Source organism: Lontra canadensis, unplaced genomic scaffold, assembly GCF_010015895.1.
Source record: "Lontra canadensis isolate GAN:19392208 unplaced genomic scaffold, GSC_riverotter_1.0 scaffold5, whole genome shotgun sequence".
Classification (NCBI taxonomy): domain Eukaryota; kingdom Metazoa; phylum Chordata; class Mammalia; order Carnivora; family Mustelidae; genus Lontra; species Lontra canadensis.
The window spans coordinates 6194847-6217417 of NW_022630999.1; positions in this window are offsets into that span (position 1 = coordinate 6194847).

A 22571-nucleotide genomic window follows, 5' to 3' on the forward strand; every position below is an offset into this window, starting at 1 on the left:
CTTTATAGGCTTTAATGAATGAAGAGTAAAAGTTTTTTCATCTACCTGTGATTTATCTTTAACCATAGGAATTAAACATGAACTACTACTCCAGGGCTCATTGAATCTGGCAGAAAAATTCAAATTACTACAAGACATTCATTCACTCACTCCTTCCTCTATTACTGGGCTACAGCCTCTAGCAGTTTTCCCTTGGTTAAAATGTCTCCTTCAATTAATCACTTCTGAGGAATAAGGAAGGGACAAATACTCAATATTACAATAAATTCTACCTATTTCCCTTCCTTAGTTTGAAATTACTTCAATTTTTCTAGCAACCTGAAAAAAAATGTTGTATTTCCTTTACTGTGCACTAGAAAAATTACGTTAAAAAATACATTTGTGTATGTATATGCATATGCGTTTATGTGTCTATACAGATAGTAGATGGCAACTTCAAGAACTAAAGCCACATTCTGTAGCCTTGGCTAATTAATTGTATATAAGGAAGGGAGTTTTTTGTTTAGCATTATAACCCCCTAGTATTTTAGTACTGTATTTAGTATATTAGTATTATAATTTCCTGGTATAGTTTTCCAAGACGACATTGTGTTTAGTATTTTCTAAGCACTTCAAGTGGGTTTTACAAGAGGAATGTTCTTTTTAATATATGAAAACATGTACAAATGGGATGTTTTCTATCAATTAACATAGAGGGCATCTGGAGGTTCAGTCAGTTAAGCTTCTGCCTTGGCTCAGATCAGGATCCCAGAGTCCTGGGACAGAGCCCTGCATCTGGCTCCCTACTCAGCAGGGAGTTTGCTTCTCCCTCTGCCTCTGCCTCTGCCCCTTCCTCCTACCTGTGGGCTCTCTCTCTCCATCTGTCTCTCTCACACACACAAAAGTAAATAAATAAAGTCTTTTAAAAAATTAACATGGAGAAACTAAGTCAATTCTCATAGGTCACAACGTTATCCCCTTTCTGGCTTATATCAGTGTTCACAAGTGGTATAACTAGGCTTTTAAAAACTGAGTTCAATCTACTCCTTCCTAGAAAAGCAGTGGAATTGAATTGTCACTGAAAGTATGAATTCCTCCAGTAAATTTGCTTTCAGAAAGAATAGGAGGATTCTGTTCCAAGGTAGGTATATGTTTGGGGGGTATTATCCTAGAAATGTTAGCCTATGATTTTTAAATAACTTGATGGGCAGAATTAAACACTTTTGTCATTTAAATACTGCAAACAGTTTTCTACATCTTAGGTGGTAAGATTTTCATAGTCTCTGTAGAAAGTCTTGTTCTTTTGTCTTCATGTGGGCCTTCAACTACACATGCATAGAGGAAGAAACTCCTCTCTGTACTTTTTATAAACTGCAAAATCACCATCAACTTGAATGAAGAATTTTCAACATGTAAAGGGTTTTGTTTTCTAATTTAAATTGTAGCAGATAGTTGAAACAAAATGCTTGCCTTTTAGATATTCTAGCTTTCTATTACAGATTTTTATCTGTTTATTTGTTATACGGGTAGAAGGAAGGCTGCAGGAGTTAGAAAAATGGTCAGATGTGTTCCTGGGCTTTATACAAATTCAGAATGCCTACTTTGGTAGAAATGTGGGTGTGCTTTTTTTAAGTAATTGTCCAAAAGAGGTAAATTGAGATTAAAGGAATAGTAAGAAAGATAACAGCTTCTCGTCTTCGGAAGGAAAACTGAAATCTGTGAAAAAAGACAGCTAGATGGTGAGGCTGGCAATAAGTCACAATGACTCAAATTTTGGAATGGTACACATGATTGATAGTGTGTTCTCCAAGAATATCCTCATTGAGACAGAAGGTGAGAGCTACAAGAGAGAGTTTTTCTAAGAGTGGACATTCTAGAAAGAAAAATCCTACAACAGAAAATAAGGTATCAGAAGGGTAAACTTCAGTCCTGGACACTTGGAAAAGAAGAAAATATTTTATTTCTAGGAATGGAGGTTCATCCAGAAACTCCCTGAATCTCCTTGGTGACTGTTTATTACTGTAGTATAGCCTGTCAGAGCCTGACAATTTCATGTCACTCTGGAAATCTCTTAAATTTTTCCTATATAATGAATTCTATTATATAATCAAAAGCTGCCCTATTAATCTGTACTCTTAAGGATTCACTAGGAGGTTGGCCAAACTGTCTGAGAAAATTATTACACAAAACAAAACAGACTTTAGACAGAGAATTTAGTAACCCTTGAACATATAGTATTTATGATTCTTTCATGGTGGTAAGAAGATAACATAAGATAAATCCTCTTAATAAATGTTTAAGTGCACACAAAAATATTAACTACAGGCACAGTGCTGTGTGGCAGATCTCTAGAACTTATTCACCTTGCATAACTGAAACTTTCTACCTAGTGAACTACAACTCTCCATTTCCCTCCTCCCTAGCCCCTGGCAACTACTGTTCCACTCTTGGCTTTTATAAGTTTGACTATTTTCAACACCTCATATGAGTGGAATCATATAATATTTGTCCTTCTGTGACTGGCTTATTTCATTTAGTATAATGTTCTCCAGGTTCATGTACATTGACATATATGACAGGATTTTCTTGTGTTTTTTTAAAGGCTAAATAATATCCCATTGCCTGTATATACCACATTTTCTTTATCTGCTCATTCACCAATAGACATTTAACTTGTTTCCATATCTTAGCTATTGTAAATAATGCTTCAGTGAACATCTGAGTGAAGATATGTCTCCAGGATCTTGATTTTAATTCTTTCAGATATATGCTCAGAAGTGGGACTTCTGAATCATATGGTAATTTGGTAATTCCATTTAATGTTTTACTAAGTATTCAAATTAAAATACTAAATGAAAATGCTAAAAATGTATACATTAGACATTATCATACTGTTTTGCTAAAATAAAGGTGTTTGAAGTTGCAAGATTATGAAGTCCTACTCTCCTTCTAGGGCATTAAGTCTATTTCATAAATACCTACCTCCAGTAATATTCAGAGTTTGAATAATAATTAGTTTAGCTTGCATGCTCCAGAACCAAAGCATTAAGAAATAGGGAACACACTCAATACTCACTTGGAAACAAATTTCTTTAAATGAAAGCTATTCTACTTTCAAACCCTGAATTTACCAGGTATCCCAACAACTAAAGTGGGCACTTTATTTAGAGTAAAGAGTTGAATATTAGGTCAACTTTTGCTTACATTAACAGAATGTATTACCTAGGACAAATTAAAGAACATTATTATTATTTTAATATTATTATTATTATTTTAATTATTAATTTAATTTATTTTAATTATTAATGTTAATATTAAAGAAAATCATTATTAAAAATTAAAATTATTACATAGGACAAATTAAAGAAAATGTCCACAAAGACACTAATTTAGTCATTGAACAAATTAGTCTAGATATTCCAGGTTATGTTGTAATAATAAACTATCATCAGTGTTCTAAGCATGCCTGGGCTCTTTTCATGGCCAGAGAGTTTTGGGCCAGATTACCATAATCCTAATTTACAACTCAAATGATATTGCTTTCTTAACACCTTGGGCTTCTCATATATATATATAGTCATTGATGACCTCCCTGGCCTGGCACAATGCTAAGTTGTGTCTTCTGCCTATATCTTGTGATATATTTTGGATTTTGTTCATTGGACCCCTTGTTCTTTAACAGGTTCTGAGGTACTTTTATAAAGGCATCTGAGACAAAATTTCTTCTGGTCTGAATTCAACTATTTGTCAATGAAATAAAGGAATTATACATCTGAAGTATTTTAAAATCATCGACAATATAAAAGGGGACTTATAAAGATTTTTATATTTATAGTACGTGCATGCTTCACAGAAAGGTTTGCAAATTAAATCAAAGTTAATACAGCATTTAAGTTATGCTCACAACAGGTTCATATTTTTCAGATCATTGTACAGTTTTTTACGGTTCTAGGTCTCTGTTATTCAGTAAGTCAGGCATCCACAAACTATAACCTGCCTGCCAGCCACCTGTCTTTGAAGTAATGTCTTACTGGAACACAGCTATGCTTATTTTTGTATTGTCTATGGCTGCTTTCAGACTACAGTAACAGAGGTTATAGTTTCTACAGAGACTATATAGACCATAAGCGTGAAATATTTACTATCTGAACCTTTACAAAAAAAGTTTGCCAACAACCCTCAAACAATGTAATCTTCCCTGGAAGACTAGGAAATTAATTATACTTTACATTAAAGCTTTATTCCTATTCTTAGAAAAAAAAAAAAAAAGTTTGCCGAGCCCTACAGTAGGCTGTAGACTGAAATGCTCTTAACCAGATAGGTAAACAAAATTTAAAAGTGATGCCTATGCTAGTATTTCTCAGAACTCTTGACAGGCTAATGATTTTGGATTCAAGTTGACAGTGATTTTGTAGTTTATGACAAGTGCAAGTACAGCCACTCACCTGCCCTGAACAACTGGAGTGGAAAGGCTGAACCTCCATTTCACACACCTCTTTTTTTGTGTGGCTTCCTGTATAGGGCCTGCTAATGGGCAGCACCGCTGGAAGAGAAGGCAAGAGGAAGAGGGGTTGTAGACACCACTACCAAGGGCAGTTGCTGGCGGCTGTGGCAGCAGCACAGGCAAGGAGTGACCGGGGTGACCGGAGTGTTGGAGAATCCTAGAGCCCTGCAGTGGCAGCCACCTCTGCAGGGCCACAGGGACAGTCCTGTGAACTCCAGCCTGGGGCTGTGAGTGGTTTCTGCATCTCAGAGTATCGTTCCTTCCTCCTTTTGCTCCTCCAGTTTCCCTCTTTTTCTTCCTCCAGCTCTTCCAGAAGCTTGCCATGAAGTTCCTATACAAAGCACCCCCACCCCCGCCACCATTTTGAAATACCTCGCTCCCTTTCTATTTCCTTAACTCTGCCCTTGCTGGTGTGGGGGCCATGGTGCCCTGTTTTCTTCCTCTCTTTTGATGACCACAAATTTATCCACTCCACAACACACATCTATTCATAAACCTCAGGCTCTCCGATTCCTTACTGCGGCTCCTGCAATTACCATACATTTTGAGAAATTCACAGTCACTCAGGCTTCAAGCTGATATGGTGAATAAAGAGAAAATAGGCGCTGGGAGGCAGTAAGGGGTATAGGTGAGGATGCTTCGGTGATTTGTGAAATTGTAAAAGTGTGCTCTTTTGCTTTTCCTTTCAGCTATCCTGGAATCTTATCTGATTCTAAATGTAGAAAAGAACACTATGGAAATGAGTAAGAACTGCACAATAAACACATAAACAAAACAACAATAATAAAGCAAGCAAACAAACAAACAAAAAACCCAGCTCTCTGACCATAACCACAAAACTAGGCAGTCTGTAATTCTAATTTAATATTAGCTGGAAAAGTCTTCTGTCTGCTGTATGCTTAATGGCCTCCATGCTCAACATGAGACTCCCTGTCTGTCGGCTTTTTAGTCATCATAAAGAATTAAGGAACCTAGATGTTTTGGCCCCCTATGTTTCCCACATTACTTGGATATTCTGAGCACATTTCCTGTCTCTAATGATACATACAAGCTTGAACTTTCGAAAACCATTTCTCACATTTCCCATTTATGTAAAATTGTTTCATATAGCATTTTCCCCAAAAGGGATTTGGGGATGAAGAAAATTAGTATTAACATTTAAAATTACTGTGACATTTGTAAAGTCAAAAAAGAAGTCTATCATATGCCACATTATATAATTAGGCTAAAAATTATGTGCATTTATTTCTTTGTGCTATTTTATTTTTTCTGTATAAGCTGTTCTTCTTACACTCTTAAACCATGTTTTAAAAATTTGCTTGGCTACTCTTTCAATCAATTTAGTTCTGAAGCATAAAAGTCACAGCTCCTCTTAGAGTCGGTACAGTTTGTACTTTAAAAGAACTCATCAGTACTTCCCTGCCCAAAAGATGGAGATTTTTTTTCTACCACCCCCAGTGCATTCCAAACAAAGTGAGGGACTCTAAACAGTGTGGTAAACTACTCCTAATAAAAGGCTAACAATTTCAGGGTTGCAAGTCATAGTAGGATCTGTTGTTTTTATTTTTTATTGCATGATTCTATTTCCTTGAGGAAATTCTAGAATACTAGCATTTTTCATTAAAAAACATATTTAAACCCATGCATCATTTCATGCCCTCTTTTTACTGGATTTGATTACACTTGGCACACTTATGTAATGCCAGACATTTACTCTATAGAGCCAGGTTGACATCCACACCCTGAAACCCTCGCTGTGTACACTTCCCAGCTGAGTGACCTTGGGCAGGTAAGTGAACATCTCAGTGCTCACTGTCTAGCCACCACAATAGACATAAAAATACTCTTAATACTTTCAGTGCCTGGAAGGCTCTAAGCTTTCTGCAAGTGGTCACTATATGTTTATCATTTGAAAAAGGAATCTCTCAAAAACAAAGAATAAGAAAGTCAAGGGAAGTCTGTATTATAGTAGATAGGACATTAGTCTAAACAGTGGAGTCTGGTTCTAATCTGCTCACTAGGACATCGAGCTAAGCTCTCTCTACTGAAGCCCATAGGTAAGCATTGGGTAAAATCATCACAAAGGGCTCTTCCAAACTAATTTCAAATGACAGAAACATGACTTTATTTTTCTTTTGGCCATTAAATTACTGACTCTTCTAACACAGATACTATTTCTGCTTCTTCCCTGATTTTCCAGCCTGAAGAAGTCCCAAAGAATCCATTTTTGACCAAACTCCCCAATGATCAATGTGTGCTTTTCTCATCTCAGTATTTCACCCTTTCCTAAAAATCTAATAATCAAAACAGAGTATTTAATATTTAAAGCAGCAATACCTGTGGTCAAATTACCCATCTCACTAATGGATTTACCATAAGCACATGCATGTATTTCCAAAAAACATTCATTTCCATCTTCAGAGCAGAATGTCTTTAAAGTATGGTAATAAGACATCGCTATTATATAGTTCAAGGTACAGCTCTGGCCTGAACTAGTGCCAATATTACTGATCCAAGATGGGATGGGAATAAAAATGGGAATTTTTTAAATGGGAATATAAATGTTGCTGGGAAACCTAAAAGTATGAAAACTTACCATTCCTACGGAACCCTGACACCATGACCATTTTAAACTGTCAGTAAGTGTATCTGTAAGTAAATCCCACTATTGGAAACTGAAATAGTACTGGCTGTCACCAAACAGCTCAATTCAACTTAGTTTCCACTACCTCACCCCTTAACAAGTTTGGAAGTTTCCATATACCTTTTTTTTTCCCCTAAGATTTTATTTATTTATTTATTTGACAGAGAGAGATCACAAGTAGGCAGAGAGGCAGGCAGAGAGAGAGGAAGAAGCAGGCTCCCCACTGAGCAGAGAGCCCGATGTGGGGCTCGATCCCAGGACCCTGAGATCATGACCTGAGCCAAAGGCAGCGGCTTAACCTGCTGAGCCACCCAGGAGCCCTGGAAGTTTCCATATATCTTATTTAAGGACTAAGACTGGGACTTGAGATACTGCTAACCTTACTCTGCCAGGACATATGAATTCTACTGATAGACACATTTGGTTTCTCTAAAACCAGCTCCTAACCAAGTCTTCAGATCATTTTTTCCCTGACACACTGATACACCTGCACAGTCAACTCACCTACATACATGATAATCAAATTATGTCTTCCAGGTCTCAAGAGCCATGATTGATTAACCTAAATAAGATTCAACAGGATTGTCTTCCTGGTTCTCATGGATTTAATTGGATTAGGTGTTTAATACAGCCTGTAGAGAGTAAGCCAACTTTTGTGACTCTAGCTTGATAGCCTTGGTGGTTTTGTTGGACTTTTTTTAATCTGAAAGATTGCCAGTGTAAATCAGGTCCACCCTCATCACCACCAGCCTCAGCCTCCACCAGTCACCTCTCACGTTACACATCTCAGGCCCATGTAGAGTTGTACAATTTACACTATAATAGATTTTAATTTGCTTTTTGGTAGGCCCCAATAAAGGCCCTTTAAAGTTAATGGGGGTAGCTTGCTGTGGCTGACTACTGCTCTAAACAAGGCAGTATTAGCCCAATGCCTCAAGTGAAATTGGCTAGGACCACTCTGCTTGGTTGGCCCTGAGACCTGGGCATGAGCTTGCACTTGACCCTGGTAGGTTTTACAAATCCCTATGTCTGCGTCACTATTTCACAGTTAACCCATCAGACTCTGCCTCTGCTCTGCTTAATGATCCAGCTTGTATATGATTTATGCAAATACCAATTATAGGTTATATTTGTCATGAGTCATAAACTCAGATCACCAAAAAATGTGACCTTTCTTATTTTTCTTTTCCAGCTTGTAAATCCATTTCTAACAAAGCACAAAAAGGTTTATCTAGAACTACCCAGGTAAACTCAGAAACTTAAGAGTTTTTTTTTAGGCCTTTCAGGTTAAACTTAGTCAAAAATTAGGATTTCCTTCCCAAACCCTCTTATCTTTATAACAGAGCCAATAACTCTGGGCTTTTATAAGACTGAAGCAGTGATAGGACTGTCCACTTTACAGTCTCTATGTATTGCATGCCAAAGCTGCTGAGATGCAGAAGAACTCTGTCATGAATTTTGCCTGATGGCATGTCTACACCAGTGCTATTCAACAGGAATATAAGCCACAGCTGCCATTTTGAACTTTCTAGGTGCCACACTAGAAAAGTTACTAAGTCTTTAAAATACAGTGTATATTTTACATATCACATAATCTCAGTGCAGACTAGCACATTTCAGATGTGCTAGTGGCTAAAATACTGGAAAGCACAGTTCTAGAGTGAAGTGGTATCTGCTGGCAACTCATTTGTAATGTTTGCTGAAACTACCATCCAAGAGTAGAGAGAGCAAGCCAGTCATAGTGCTTGAAGGGCTTGGGAGATCCAGTCATAGTCCAATCCACATGGGGCAACTGCATTTCTAGCTAGGGAGACAACATGCCAGTATCAGGACTCAGATTTTGAGATAATTATTATAGGAAATCTTTCTGTAGTTTTAAGGACTTTGACTATCAGAGCAAAAAAATCCATGAGACAGTAGATATTTCCTTCTGCCAGCTTCTGTGGGAGTCCTGAGGCTATCACTGGCCCTTCTCTATCCTTGTTCTGTCTGTGGTTTGCATGTGGTTGTACCACAGAGCAGATGTTATGCTTCTTCCTGAACTACAGTCAGAGTATTACATGTATCTCCTTTACTCTTAGGCCTCTACATTTAAAGGTTGATCAGCCCCCACTATAAACTCAGGTCTGAGTAGAGATGGCCACCACTCACTCTACCCACTCAGGTTTTTATCTTGCTTCCAAGCTCATAGATTTCCATGTACAGGTATAGAGAGAGGGAATATGTGGATGACCAATTCTACATGATCAAATATTCTTCTACTCTTTCCTTCTTTACACATGGATCAACGTGTTTGTGGTAAAAACCCAAGACATTTGAAGTTTCTCTTCTGTATGCTTCTATGGTTCTCCCCTCTGAGGAGTTTCCGATATCCACATACCCATGCCCATGTGTATAATATGTGTGTGTGGAGGGAGTTCTGGGGCAGAATACATAACCATTACTATCTCACATACAATCCTGCCACACACACATCATACAAGTTTCTCTTTCCAGGTTATGCTCCATCTTTTCTCAAAGTAAGTCCTTTGCCAAGACTATGAAAGCCTCTGTTCCCATCTTATTTCTGGTATCTCCCAGTATACTGCAGGAGCCTATTTCTGGGTCCTCTGATTCAGACTCTCTGTTACAATGACCTAGAAGCCTATGGTTTAGTGTTCTTACTCACCATAGGCTTAACTCTTCCAGTGAGAATGATTCACTTGGCTTGACACTTCCCTGGGCCTCTGGTATGCTTACATTGTCTTCTTCACTCAATGCTATACTCCTCAGTTAATAGCTGTCATGGTAAGCCTGTGGCTATTCACTGAAAATAGGGATAGAGACACTGAAATGAATATTTTGAAGGGCACAGAAGGTCAAGTACTATGCTAGTAGATACTGAGATGGTTGAGGTATAAGACATTTACCAAGGATCAAGGCCTGCGAGAGGAAAGAGGAGGAAGAAAGACTGGCTAGAAGAAGTTGAATTGTGATGCAGGCCCAACAACCTTCAGTCAAGCAGATGAAGAGTTCTGGAGAAAATTTTGTTCATCAGTTATCCTGTATCAAGCCAAAATTGATCAGATGGTACATCCTTACCTCACTGCACGTGGGCTAATCCAGGAAGGACATCACCTTGGAGGAAGTAGTTCTGTACAGCTGAGGCTGACCTTGAAGGAGATGGCAGCTGGATGTGGCTGTCAACGACACTCCCTACAGCTAGGCACCATTCCTTAAAGGGGGATCTCCTTGTTTACCACAGAGTTCAGGCCACAATTCAAGCAATATTGTGGCACCTAGATTTTTAACTGGATAAACAAGATACCAAGATAGAGGATTCAGGTCTTGAGGGTCAAATAAATATTATAGAAAAACTGTCCTTGGTGTTCAGGATCCCAGCTACCAAGACTATATTCTTGAGAAGGAAAACTTACAAAAAAAAAAAAAAAAAAAAAAAACATTAGAATAGTACTAGTACTCGAAATGACTATGCAGAAGAGGAGATAATGAAGGATAGAAGCGTAGGGAGACAGAATGTTACCATAAGCAATGATGCTAAGGTAGAACAAGTAATTCTTCTAAATGCATCAAGAAGCACCCATTGAGTAGTATGTTCTACTACTTCAATATTAATAAGATACAGAACTTTTTTAAAAAAGATCTTTATTTATTTGAGAGAGAGAACTCACGAGCAGGGGAGGGGTAGAAGGAGAGGCTGAGAAGCAGACTCCCTGCTGAGCACATAGTGCCAAGCAGCCCAATCCTAGGATTCTGAGATCATGACCTGAGCTGAAGTCAGATGCTTAGCTTAACTGACTGAGCCACCCAGGTGCCCCAGGATATAGACTTTTTACTAAAATGAGTTTTATCAACTATTTAACCAAGGCTTGTTTTTTTCTTGGCAATCTTTCAATAAGTAGGGATGCTATCTCTCAATACATACATGTGATTTATAAATATCTTCACATTTTATGAAAGTGTTTTAATAGCCCAAGAAGACTTCAGTCTTTCAAAGCATCAAAATTAATACTTTGGGGGAAAAGTACAGGTCCTATTGCTTTAACATAAAATAATTCTAAGAACCATGACTTAATTTCCCAGATAGAAAAATTGGTTCTGTTTAGAAAATATAACCAAGCATACTTGGAATCTGTTGGTGTGGTCAGTCATACAGAGGCAAAAACAACATCCTGACAATTTAGTTAAAATGCTTATTTTCATCCTCACATTGCTCAAAAAAATTTTTTTTTCAATTTGAGGAAAAATTGAACTGATACCAAACACTGAAAGCTAAAACTATTTTATTTTTAGAAATCTGTTCACACATGTAAAAAAAAAAGAGAGATGAGAGAGATTAGCCACAGAGACTGCTGTTAGTGGCAGCATGTATTTTATGACCACATGAAAGAAAAGGAGAATAGTAAGATTTTTCTCGAAGAGATCACAAATAGTGATCACAAATAGATTTTTATCAAAGAGATCACAGCTCTCATGAAATAAACAGCTGCTGCTTTTTCACAAGAAAACCCTCATTTGATTTTCCTCTGTTCCTCAAGATACTTAAGTATTCATCTTTCAGGGAAAAAATGCTATAGTAGGCTCTTTAAAAATATAAGTAAAAAATCTTTTCCTCTTGTTAAATGAAATCTCATGCCCAAGAGTGCTATTATGGAAAACTACTAAAGCAAAAGCCAGGCATAAACATCACTAGATGATTAGAAAATAAGGATATTAATGTTTTAGGGATTAAATGGCTTAAGAAATCATGATTTTATGGATGGATGATGGACTAAGACAATGACTATTTGTTTAAAGTAATAAGACTTATTTGATGGATTTATTATGAGATAAATTACTTCATACCTATTAGTAAGATGTCTTTAGAGATAATGAAACCAGTTATAAACTTCATTTGTTTTTTTTTTCTACTCTGCTAACATAGATATGTGTATGTGTATATAGGGTGTGGGGGTGTGTGTAAAAGTACAATAAAAGTTTATCTGGAATTCTTTCAGTTGGAAATCTACTGTACCGGATGTTTTCCCATATTTAGTATACAAGGAAAAATAACATCCTTGGCAGTATCAAAAAAACTGATAAGAGACCAAAGTATTGTCTGAAAATTAAAATTGATTAATCATGTTTAGTTGATTAGTAGTGCTCTGAATGTGTTCTTACATAAAAAATTTAATTCCTTAAATCAGTAATACATACATTATATGCATATTTATAATCTTTATTAATATTCCATTTTCTAGCCCTCATATATGTTTATTCTTTGGAAAGTAAAATTCATAAGTTATCAAGTTACTTAATATTCCAATAACATAAGACAAGAGAAATTTTGAAAAATCTATTTACCCATCTCAGTTTAGATTTCCAGAAGTTCCATGGACTCGATCAAAAATACACAACCCAGGCTGAAGTCCACACATTCAGATATGATTTTCAAAAACATATACTTTGGACCAGGAGGTAAAAAATCCCTTGCCATAAGCTGTAAATACAGATCTTTAGGGAAAATGGAAAATTTCTATCAGTTCCTCTTTTATTAAGTTGGATGAGAGTATAAGAAAGAGATCTGGGTGTGCCTGGACAGCTCAATTGGTTAAAAGTCTCCACCCTCACCGAGGAGTCTGCTTGAGATGCTCTCTCTCCCTCTCCCGGTTGCCTCTCCTCCTGCCCTACTCACACACATGTCTGTGCACTCTCTCTGTCAAGTTAATAAGCAAATCTTAAAAAAAAAAAAAAAAAAAGAACAGATCTGAGTTGTTTATAGGTAAAGATGAAACATACAACTTCAGACAAATGAAATGGAAAATTTATTGGAAAATTCTGCAAAAAGGGCCAGACAATGTGTTGATTATTTTTGCTACCTGACTACAATGAATGGGCAACTGAATTCAGTTAGAAATTCATAATTGTAGTGCTGTGGTCATCCTATTATTTTGCAATATTATTACTACTTCCACTTAACACTTCTTCTCAGCAATAAATTCTTTTTTTTTTAAGATTTTATTTATTTATTTGACAGACAGAGAGCACAAGTAGGCAGAGAGGCAGGCAGAAAGAGAAGAAGGGAAGCAGGCTCCCTGCTAAGCAGAGAGCCCTATGTGGGGCTCGATCCCAGGACCCTGAGACCATAACCTGAGCTGAAGGCAGAGGCTTAACCCATTGAGGCACCCAGGCATCCCTCTTAGCAATAAATTCTGATTTTAGTCATCAAATCCTATTTCCAGACTTCATTTCTACATGTTATCATAGAATAATCAAAATGGATCCTTGTCTTTCCCATCTTACCCTTAGAACCTAGCTTCAGAATAACACTTAAGGGACCTTACAAGTTACAGCTCTCTCAGAAAATTATCTTTATAGAAAAACAACTTTATATTTTGCTTGCTTTTTATGATATGCTATAAAATCTAAACTTAACTCACTAGATGTCTCTGTAAAAATGACCAAAAAATGATGGAAAGTATCATTTCCTACCACCATCACTTGATTGATCTATGTGAGGCTGATCAAAGGATGCAGTTGACTCAGGCAATGGTGACTAACAATTCTAACAGGATGTAATAAAGCTAAGTGTCATCACTTCATGACTAAACCCCTTCACTTATTAAGGTAGACTACTGGGCTCTAAGAAAATAGTGTTTCCCTTTACCTGAACTTTAAAAAAAATTAGTTGGTTATACTTATTGGTCTATTTTTTCTCAAGTTTTAAGAAATAAACTTCTTTTCAGTGAATCATTTTTATAAACGACCTGAAAAAAATACATTATTCATTTATTGCAACTTTTTGCCATCTGCTATAAATGTATTCTGAAAATGTAGGGTAATAGTCCACAAGTACTATGTAAAATGGATTTCAAATAAATGCGGTTGCAAACAGATCAGAAAATGAGATAAATAGCAAATGGATCACAGTTACAGTAAAGATACAATTCAGCATCTTCAACACGTTAAATGAGACAGAATAATTAAGATTCCTTTTAATAGAATTTTTCTCATTCTAACTTTTCTTCACACTTTTGTTGCTTCTATTTAGCATCTGTTGGTCTGGACTAAAGAAAAATGAACAAAACTGGCTGCTAATAAAGTCTTAGTTATCGGGTGAGATTTATATAGTTTCAATAGCTCCTTAGAAAATTTCAGTTCTAAAGTCCCAAGATCAATACCTAATCTGCCCAGGCATTTTGTAAACATAGTCTTACCCAAGTACTTGTCAGAGTGGAGTTCTAGTGGAGTTCTAGGTCAGGGAGGTAAATTATTCCTGGTTATAAATGTGACTAGGGAAGAACAGGGATGATTCATTACAACCTATCACCTCCTTAAGGGAAAAAAACACTCAAACGTCTTTTAAAAATAGTCTAGACAAGAGAGATTCCACTGTGGGCTTTGGATGAAGAACTTCTGCGGCAGAGGCAGGAAGTGTGATCTTCAACTGCTAGCCCTTCCCCAACTCCCAACAGAGGCTTAATTTGAATAAGGGGATAGAATGGGTGGTTAAAGAGAATAGCTCAAAATACATGTGGGCTCCAGGAAAGCCCTGCCTGTTGATAAAAATATGGTTCTTGCCAGGTCGCAATCTTTTTGTTCATTCAATAAACGTTAGTGGTTCAGTCAGTTGAGCGTCTGACTCTTAGTTTCAGCACAGGTTGTGATCTCAGCATTGTGAGATCAAGCCTCACGTCGGACTCCACAATCAGCAAGGTGTCTGCTAAAGTTTATCTTCCTCTCTCTCTCTCCTTCTGACCCTCCCCTCCACTGGCTCTCTCACACTCTCTAAAATAAATAAATAGATCTTCTAAAAAAAAAATGTTTATTGGGTGGCCAGTTACTGTGCCAAGTAATGGACATACAAAGATGAGCAAGACTGAGTTCTTATCCTTAATGAGCATTGATTCAAGTCAGGGAGCCAGATAAAGACAATGACAGGGGCACTTGGGAGGCTCAGTCGGTTAAGCATCTCTTATTGCAGTTCAGGTCATGATCTCAGGGTCATGGGATCGAGCCTTGTGGGCCTCCCCCCCATGCTGAGCAGGGAGTCTGCTTGAGGATTCTCTCTCTCCTCTCCCTGTGCCTCTCCCCGGGCTTTCGTGCTCTCTCTCTATCAAATAAATAAATAAATCTTTTTAAAAAAAAGGGAAAAAAAGCAATGACAACACAATGAAATAAATGAGTGCTCTGTTTCACTCAAAGGGAAAGGTCAAGAAGGCTTCCTATGTGCCATAGCAGCCAAACTTTGGAAGACAGAAGGAAAAAAGTACGTATGAGGAATGTGCTCCAGATCAATGAAGAAGATACTCAAAATGTGTAAAGCAAGTATGGCACTGAGGAGACTTCGCCAAGTTCATGACTGTACTGTGTAATTAATCAAGAGCCATATCTCGAGAGTCCTTTATGCCACACTAGTTTAGAGGAGGGCTTTCAGGAACAACTGAAGAATGTTAAACAGGAAATGTTTTTAGAAAGTTTGTTCTATAATAGTGTGGGACCAACCATAAAAGGAAAAACCCTTAGGAGATGCAGTAAAAGTCCAGATAGGTATACAACAGGGAAAAAAGTGTTGAGTATGAAAAATATTAATAATGTTGAATTAAAATCTTGCTGCAGATGGGCATCCTGTGTTTCTGTACTGTTTTCCAGAAATGAAGCAGCTCTTACTATTTATTACTTCTTAAAACTTCCTAAAATGACTCTTTTTCCTGCTTGTTTGGTAGTGTTCCCAGAGTATGAGTAAGCCCTGAGTGCAAGTGATACTACTCTCTTAAGCCTTAATGAACCACAATTAATCTAAACATGCAAATTATGTCAATTAACAGATTTATATGTTCCACATGAATATCTTATTAGATACATTGTTCATATAAGGTTGTAAACTCAGAATTATAACTACTTTCCTCAGAATGCCTCAATGTTAAAAATAACCAGCTTTGACAATAGAGGATTTTTTCCTTCCTCATTCCTCAACAATTTCTTCAATGTCCTAGTAAACAAGCATATTTTTAAATGTTCTGATTTATAATTATGTCTTATACTGTTTATTTCCTTCCGTGTAGAACCTTAATATGACATTGTCTTGTCCTGATACTTTGTCAGTTTTTGTTCACTTATCTTTTGCCTGTTGTTGAACCAAAGCTCCATATCTGTCCTCTTTCCTCCAACTCATCTTCTCAACCATAGTCCCCTTCCAAGACTGTATAAAACCTAAATCATGATATGCATGTGTATGTGCAAAGCTACCCCTGGTTGTCCAATCAATGTTCAATCTCTAGCACCTCAGATCTAAGGCAGACATTTGCTAACTGAGTCTGGAACCGTTATGTGGCCCTGATATTAAAATCTCCATCCAGGATATTAAAGACTTTATTCATAGAGAGAAACTGATATTCCACCACATCTGACCATGGCCAGAAAGAAAAACAGGACTCAAAAGTTACCATACCAAGAACAAAAGACTTAACTCCAAAGGATACCCTACAACCAACTTCAACACTGTCATCAGTAAAGATTCAACTATTGCCTGACATCTGATCATCTTTTAAGAATCACCTCTATACTCCTGGTCCATAGGCTTTGTACCTGATTGCTTTCACTTTTACCTCATCATCACTATATCCAGTCCCTAACAGTCCCTCAATACCAAGTTTGTTTTACCTGACTTTCCTTCAGCTGCTCTGTTAAGCAATCAGATTTCATTCAATGTCTCCCTCACTGTAGTCAGCACTGAGTTATTCTATTCATTCAGTCTCTGGTTAGCCCTGGTGATGTATTCATTCTTTCTTTCTGAGAATAAAACCAACTTCTTCCTCACAGTCTTGTGTTATTCCTCAGAAACTGAAGGATCTTGGCAACTCAACAATTTTCATGTGTACAGATAGCAAAAACCAGTATGAGCTGATGTCACTCCTCACCTCATAAGTGGGGAATAACCTCAAGCATTGGTCATGGTGATTTATAGTAGTTAGAGATTTTTGTTTGGTTTGGTTTGACTTGCCTTAGGGTTTTTTTTAATCACAGTCTTCAAGATCTCTGACTTCTGCTGTTTGTCAACTATTTAATTAATTTTAGTTTGCGTCAAGCTCTTAAGATAATGTTAGAAAATCATTTTCATAAATGTAATTCATTATTTATCTAATAAATTAGACAGTACAGAATGAAGATTGCTCATCTCAATAACTGTACTCTACAAAAGGAAATTTTCTACTCAGATGCAATATTTTATCATCTCAATGATCCTGGAAGATAAATTTAATATCTTTTTCAAGTCCAAACACAAACACTTCCCCCCAGGAAGGCAAATGAACTATGATTATCATCTGGTAGCAACTGCGATGAAGGCATAGGAGAATTAATCTGAGAATAATTACATTCGGGAATTTATATTGAAATAGGGAAATAAATTCTCATTTTCTTTTTCCTCTAGAGCAATTTGGTAATTGTTCCATCTGCTTAAAATAGCCACTAATCCCAGCATTATCAGTACAGAGGAGAAATTACTAATTTTATATAATTATAAATTATACACAATTCAAAGTAGCTATGCCTTTAAGAAGTTATTTTAATTCTTTTATTGTCTCAGTTCAAGCACTTAAAGAGTAATACCCTTAAACCTAAGCCTGCTCTATCAGTTTCTGAATTACAAAGACTAACATATATCAATTAGTCAAGCAAAATACACTAAGCAAAGTTCATCTTAAATAATCTGAAAAAAATTTATTTACCTAGATTATTTTAAGAGTAATTATTTTACTTTAAAAAAGTCAGAACTAAGATTTAACTGTCATTCAGCTAGCATCCTATAAATAGCCTCTCCTAACCTCCCATTTAATATTTAGGATAAAATAGGGGAGAAAATGCAGTCATAGTCAACTATACATATAAGAGAGTGATATAGCCAGCAAAATATCCAATAAGTAGAGATGAACCATCCACATACTCTTTCTTTTGATAATCCCCAATTCTAGAAAGGTGTGTATCTTCACATATGGATAAGTAAAGTAATTTCATTATCTAATCATTTGTTGCTATAATATAAAAATATAATTGATTCTTGTACCTTGAACTTATATTTTGAAATGTTGGTAAATTCACTTACTAGATCTATTAGTTTTTTGTGGATTACTTGAGACTTTCTACATATACAATTATGCATGCTGTGAAGACAGTTTTACTACTTCTTTTCCAATTTATGTCTTATTTTTCTTATGCAATTTCACTGACTAGGTCCTGCAGTACAGTGTCAAATAAGAGTGAAGAGAGTACATCTTTGCCTTGCTTTCCACCTTAGAGACAAAGTATTCAATATTTCAAAAATAGATGTCTTTATTAAATTAAAGAAATTCCCTCTCTTCCTAATTTGGAAAGTTTTATAATGAATGAAATTGAATAGCATGAGAAAATTTTCTGTATCTATTAACATAATCACATGGGTTTGTTTGTTTTTTAGTCTGTTAATATGGTAAATGAAGTTGATTGATTTTTTTCGATATTAAATGAAACTTACATTCCTGAAATAAACTTTAATTGGTCAAAATGTTAAATCAATCTTGCATTCCCAAGATAAACTTAAGTAATAATATATTATGCTTTTCATATATTGTTGATCTTGATTTATCACTTTTTAATGATTTTTGTGTCTATGTTCATGAGAGACATTGATCTGTAGTTTTCTTTTCTTGTAATTTCTTTGTCTGATTTTTGCATTGGAATAATCTGGTCTTATGAAATAAATTGTGAAGGATCCCCTCCTCCTACATATTCTGAAAGCATTTATATAGGATTAATATTGTTTCTTCCTTAAGTATTTGGTAATAAAACTATATAGACTCAAAGTAGTTTCTATTGTTTTTCAATTTATGAATTCAATTTTTAAAAGACATAGGTCTATTCATATATATGTAAATATATATAACATATATGTAAATATATATAATTATATATGAATATATAAAGTGAATATTGTATATGTGAATATATATAATTTATGTGTGAATATATATTATATATGTGAATATATTACATATGTGTGAATATATATGTGAATATGTGTATTACATATGTGATATGTGTGGATACATATGTGAAAAATTCAGCTTTTGTTGATTAACTATCTTGAGAAATATATTTTTTGCTAAATTTTGAATTATTCTGAAATTAGGTTTTATAGTAATTATATATGTATATGGATAGTATATTTGTGGGTAGAAGAGTTGAAGGTAGCTTTGTTGTATACTTTGCAAGTCAAATTTTTATGGCAGTGTCACAAAGCAAGAATAATTTTTTACCTATTTCTAACACTGGCTACATTTTTCCACTAAACTAAAAGACTAAGTTTGATTTTAAAATAAATAGATAAATAAATAAAATGTAGTGATTTTAATCCTTTAAAATTACTTCAGACTCAATTGTTTTCTAGCCCAGAATGTGGTATAACATGATCATTCATATGCACTTGAAAAGCCTGAGGATTCTGCTCTTTTAGGTAGAATGTTCTAAAAATGTCAGGACAAATTGGTGGATAATTTTGTTCAAGTCTTGTTTATGCTTTTTCAGTTTCTGATTACTCGATCTATTAATTCCCGAGAGAAGAGTATTGAAATTGCCACACCTACAACTATGGACTTATCTTTTTCTCCTTTCAGTACTATCAGTTCTTATTTCATGTTTTAAAGTTTTATTAGATACATAAACCTTTAGAATCATGGTATCTTCCTGATGAATTGATTCTTTATCATTATGGATCATCCCTCTTTATGTCTCACAGTATTCCTGCTCCTGATGTCTTCAATTGTTTAATATTAACAATAACATTCCAGATTTCCCTTAATTCATATTTGTACAAAGTATTTCCCTTTCATTTCATCTTTATCTTTATCTGTGCCTTCATAGTTAAAGCAGATTTCTGATAGACTACATTTAAGTAGATCATGCTTTTTTCACCAATCTGACATTTCTGACTTTTCATTGGATTATCTGGAACACTTAACATTTGATGTAATTTGTTATCAGTACATTTGAGTTTGAATCTATCATCTTACTATTTGTTTTCTATTTTCCCATGCTTTGGTTGTTTCTCTTTCCTCTTTTCCTGCCTTCTTGTTGATTTAGTTTTTGTTTTGTTTTGTTTTTTCAGCTGTTTATTATGTATAACTCTTTGTTTTATACTTCTAGTGGATGTTGTAAGGTGTTCCTGTCCAATAGACATATAATGCAAGTCATGTGTATAATTTAAATTATCCAGAAACCATATAAAATTTAAAAAGAGACAGTAAGTTAACATTAACAATATATTTTTAATTCAATACACCCAAAATATTATGTGTCAACATGTAATTCATATAATCAATAATGAGACAAATTAGCATATTATTTTTCCTATTATGCATAAAAAAGATTGCATCATTCATGTGATTTTATACCAAAAATGAATAACTTGAATGTAATTACAGGAAATATTCAAATAAAAATTATGGGCTATTCCACAAAACAACAGGTCTGTACTCCTCAAAAATTCCATTGCCATGAAAGACAAAAAGTGTAAAGGACTGATCCAGGTCAGAAAAGACATCTAGGCACAAAGTGTGATTCCCTGGATCTGCAATCAGGAAAAATAAAATTGATCAGGAAAAATAAAATAAAAAGAACATTATAAGGGATAATTGGTGAAATTTACTGAATTGGTGAAATACACTGAAGATTAGATAATAGTACTGTATGAAAATTAAATTTAGTGAACTTTATTATTTCACTCTTTTTATGTAAGAAAATGTGCTCATTTTTAAAAAAATTTTTTTAAAGATTTTATTTATTTATTTGACAGAGAGAGATCACAAGTAGACAGAGAGGCAGGGGAGAGAGAGAGAGAGAGGGAAGCAGACTCCCCGCTGAGCAGAGAGCCCGACGCGGGACTCAATCCCAGGACCCCGAGATCATGACCTGAGCCAAAGGCGCCCCAATGTGCTCATTTTTAAGAGATAAATACAGGACTATTTGGTAGATGCTCCTAATGTCTATAGTTTATTCTTAAGTAATTCAGGAACAGCAATAATAATTACTGTTAAAAAGTAAGAGGCACTATACACAGGAAAAAAAAAATGACAAAACAAATATGGCCACTGATCTCTACCTCTGGAACTGGTAATACATTATATGTCAATTAATTGAATTTAAATTAAAAAAAATTTTTTTAAACTCTGAAAAAAAACAAATGTAGCAAAATAACAATTTTAACAAATGGTGGATATTTAAGGGTACTTCATACTATTCTTTAAAAAAAAAAAAAGATTGCTATATTGAGGCACCTGGGTGGCTCAGTCATTTAAGCATCTGCCTTTGTTTGGCTCAGGTGGTGATCTCCGGGTCCTGGGATGGAACCTCACATCAGGCTTCTCACTCAGTGGGGAGTCCACTTGTCCCTTTGCCCTTCCCCGTACTCGTACTTTCTCTTTTTCAACTAAATAAATAAAATCTTTTAGAGAGAGAGAGAGAGAATGGAGTGGAGGGGAGGAGCAGAGGGAGAGAGACAAGCAGATTCCAGGATGAGCACAGAGCCCAGTGTGGGGCTCAATCCCATGAACCTGAGATCACGACCTGAATCACAATCAAGAATCAGACACTTAATCAACTGAGCCACCTGGGTGTCCCTACTTCATACTCTTCTTAAAAATTCCCTATTAAGTTTTTTCCAAATAAAAATTTTAAAATAGAAAATTTAGTAAGGTTACTGGCTACATGATCAATCAAGATACCCCAAATTCATTGCATTTCTACATATTTGACACAACTATGCATAATATTAAGTTTAAGATATGATGCCATTAGCAATACCATTAAAATGTCAAATACATGGGAACATATTTAAATAAAAATGTATAAAATCTCTACATGGAAAATTTTGAAACTATGTAATACTAAAGAGAAAAATGAATGTAAACCAAAATAAATAAGGGATATATAATTTCAAGGATTAGGAGACTCCAATTCTGGGGAAAAATGACAATTCTTCCTAAATTAATCAATGCTTTCAATGTAATCCTAATAAATATCAGTTGTTTGTTTGGTTGGGAGGGGGCTGTTTTCTTATTTTTATCCTTTTTAAAAGATTTTATTTATTTATTTGACAGAGAGAGATCACAAGGAGGCAGAGAGGCAGGCAGAGAGAGACGGGGGAAGTAGGCTTCCCGCTGAGCAGAGAGCCCAATGCAGGGCTCGATTCCAGGACCCTGAGATCATGACCTGAGAGGAAAGCAGAGGCTTAACCCACTGAGCCACCCAGGCAACCCATGTTTTTTTTAAACCCACGAGCTGATTCAACAATTCATATAGAAGAACAAAGGCCAACAATAGCCATGACATTTTGGAAGAACAAAGCTGAAAGTCTTATTTTTTTTTTTTAAGATTTTATTTATTTATTTAACAGAGAGAGAAATCACCAGTAGTCAGAGAGGCAGGAAGAGA